Here is a 4,046-nt window from a genome sequence, read left to right on the forward strand (position 1 = left end):
GATTGACCGTCACATTATAACGTCCCCCACGGTTGAAAGGGCGAGCATGTTTGGTGGGACGGAGATTTTGAACCCGCAGATTGAGAGTCGAGCTCCCTAACCACCTGGCCATTTTTCTTTTGAATCAAGGAAAAGTATTCTATTAACCAAATGCAAGTGCTGACACCTTGCCTTATGAAACATTTCCAATTTAAAGAGAGACGAAGGGCTATCAAGTCAAAGCACTGATATTTGGCGCGATGAATATAAAAGTTGACTAAGGAATTATGAAGCAGTGTAACATCTCTTGACAAGAAGGAAAAAATTAGCATGTCTTGCAGATAACTCCTGTACATGTAAAGCGTATTTTTAAAGTGGAAGCCGTTGACGGTTTCAATTAAGTTTTTCAAATTGTGTAAATATGAAACACTGGTTTTAATTATTTATTAAATTTTAGACAACACATAAGTGCCGATCATTCATACTTACAGAAATAAGGACAGCTTGGTTTGTTGACAGAAACCGAATGTATTTAGTGCATAGGTTCCGTAACTTCAGCTACTCGTAACAGTGCATGAAACTAAGTTTACAGAGTACAACAAAATATCACTCATGACACTGAAAGAACAGTGACTTCACTCCCCATATGCGTTCATGTAATCCATTATTTCTGGGTTTAATGTAGCCAAGCATTGAATGATTTGTCCACAATGCTGCAGTTCATTTGTTCCAGAGTGAAGCCAGCATGTAACTTCTGTTGTGGATTTACTCTTCCGTTCCTAGTAGCTTTCATTTTATGAGAAACAGCACTTACAGAAAGATGAAGTCACATTTTCTTGCTAATACCTCAAACTTTGTTTATAACAAAATTAACATTTATTGGCTAAAATGATGGATTTATTTGTTTAAATTCAAGCAAACTGCTATGACCTCAGATCAATGACTAAAGCCAACCTGGATTCCACTAGTTTAGCACAGCCCTAGTTGCAGTAGATGGTGAATGTAACTGACCCAGGGTTTGTGGTTTGATTTTAGTGCCATAATATTTTGCTTGTTTGTCCCTGAGTGGAATAGACCTATTTATTAACCAGGGTTTGTGGTTTGAGGAATAGACCTATTTATTAAGAATAATTTTAGTGTCATAAACTCAGGGACAAACAAGCAAAATATCAAACCACAAACCCGGTTATGGCACTAAAATATTCTTAATAAATATGTCTATTCCATTCAGGAACAAACAAACAAAATAATAATTAAAAACAGCTTAAGTTATACAGCAAGTCATCCAGGTAAGAAAAATAGACAAGCCTTGGGCTTAGCCTATGAAAAATTAAATGGCAGGATTAATTCTGTTCATAGATCTTGTAACTAAGTGTAAAAGCCTGTACTAAAATTTTGAAAGTAGGCAAAAATAAACGTTATTTCATCACATATTTTAATATTTGTGATTTATAATTTTTGTTACATAAATGCAAGCACAGTACTTTTGACCATTCTAACACTGATATTCTAAGCTGTAAAAACTAAAACACACTTTTGCAATAAATATCTCAATAAAATCATTTTATGACCAGTTGAGCACTAGGCTGGCTGACATTCAAGCTCTCAACTAAACAGTTTTTTGTTGCAAGTACTTCTTTTCATAACTTTGAAGATATTTATCCACCTAGCTACATCTATCAGATATGTTTTCTTACCATTTCTGTTTTATTGATCTTCATAGCAGATGAAATATCATTCCATGACAGAGTTCTCTAGTTAATAACTACTTGAGAGCCGATTGGTACAACTAGGTCATGAAATACAACATTACACGACTGCAGTCGAGAAAGCTTGACTGGTGTAACTTTTGTTTACACGCTTACCTGAAAACTCTGATTCCAAAGTAAGATGTTTTACAGTTAGCTCTGACCATTAATGGTTTCTAAATTATAGTTGTATGTATTTGGAAACAGATTAAGCTCATTCCACAGCATGCTGTAGCTTCTAATTATTTCACCAGCTGACCAGGAATGCATATAGATTTTACGGGACCATAGGCAGAAGTTGTTCAAGAACTTTATATGAAGTCTCTTTATGAAATACACTATTCTTAATTGTATTAGTACTGAATTGCATTCTAGTATTGTTTGTGTAACATTCTAGTATAAAATACAGCATATTATTATTATTGTAACAAAAAAAAGCCATTTTAATAAAATTCTATATCAAAAAAAAATATTACATACAAAGAATAACTTCAGACCCAGACTGTTTGCTATCACAAAATCTGTAAAAATTTTAAACTTTCAATGCTAAACAGCATAATATTATAATCCCAAAGTTAAGCTTACTGAAACAAGTGAACACTTATTTTTAATGCTCCCATTCTCCAGCACCCAACACCTATGCAATGATAAGACCACATGAAACTGATAGGTAGTATCTCAACATTTCCCTGAATGCCTCAAATAAAACCTTTTCTCAGTACTGTACCCACCTCTAACTTCTAAAGAAATTGAATTCATATGGTTAAAATAAATCTAATTTATAATCATAACTATTATTCACAAGACTTTGTAATAGTAGAGGTCTGAATTCTTATATTTGAACAGTTCTACATCTGTATCATATTAAATTTTCTTTCTTAAGCTCTTCTGAATTAGATGTCAATCCATAAAAATCTATTGAGCTTGATATGTGCACAAAGATGAAACATAGCACTATCTTTAGTAAGGCACACCATATCATCCCTAATTATGACACTTTACGAGTAATAATAATGCTGTTTGACTTTCATATATCTAAATAAAAAAACTATTTGAACTGCAATATTTGTCAGTTACTTATGAAGTATTATTAACAGTAGAAAATGTTAAGTAAAGCTGTTAATAGTTTTTGATGGCATTTTTATATAATGAAATACAACAATGTATATCTATTCAGAGATAAATATACATTGGGAACATTTTAAATTTTGTTCTTTGATAGCGTATTATACTGTAAAATCAACCGATACTAGTCTTTTTTAGCCCACTATCCTTAAAATTTTATCATAATAACTTTATAGAAGTCATACTAACAACAGAATTTGATGTTTATTACAAGAAGGTAAGGATATGAAGTGTGCAGTAGATTAAATGTATTTGTTTGGGTCATAGCTTCATGTACAATACCTTAAAGTAACAGTACTAAACATAATGCTTTTGCTACTTACAAAATAGGTTATTAAAATATACTTCTAACTTCACTTACTACTACAATGCTTTCTACCATACTGTGTGCACAATTTAAGCAACGAACCCAGTAATCTTCAGTCAAATCTTGCTTTCTCTTACGCGTTCTACTGATCTATCCCCAAAAATATTTTTCAAAGTTTATACAACCATGTTTTCTGTATATTTCTGTTTAAATAAGAAACCACAATGCATTTTGGAAATTATGTTACGAATTACCAATACTTGTATGACTAGCTTTGAAGTACATTCTACATAGGATTTACCATGAATAAATAAATAGCACTGTCTTGTACAGTTTAAGGCCATATGTGTGCTTTATGTTGTTATTTTGTAAAGGAAGTGTTTGAAGAAAACAACTTAGAACTTGGATGTGTTATTTGGTAATGTTTCAGTTATCGAGGTAAGTATTTAGAAAACAGTAACATAAATCTTGGATGAAAGAAAACTATAATGGGCAGTTCAAGAAAACAGAATGTAAATGACCTGGCATAACTATTTCAAAATGTCTAATGAAAGTTACGACATCATAGGAACTAAAATTAAGAGTTGATGGCTACATTAGTTTTAACAAAAAACTGTTCTATAAGGTGCTACACTACCCTTCTCAAAATTTACTTTTCAATGAAATGAAAGAATTAATCTGAGAGAACTGCTGGCTAAGACTAAACATGGTGAAGATCAAACACATACTCTATCCTTGCTATATGGTAACAAATCAATCAAAGTACCATTGTTTATTCAAGAAGTAGTGTTGAAAATTATATATACCTAAAACTTATATACATACAATGTTTATATATATATATATATATATATATATATAATATATATATATATATATATATATTA

Source organism: Limulus polyphemus, unplaced genomic scaffold (genome assembly GCF_000517525.1).
Source record: "Limulus polyphemus unplaced genomic scaffold, Limulus_polyphemus-2.1.2 Scaffold6931, whole genome shotgun sequence".
Lineage (NCBI taxonomy): Eukaryota > Metazoa > Arthropoda > Merostomata > Xiphosura > Limulidae > Limulus > Limulus polyphemus.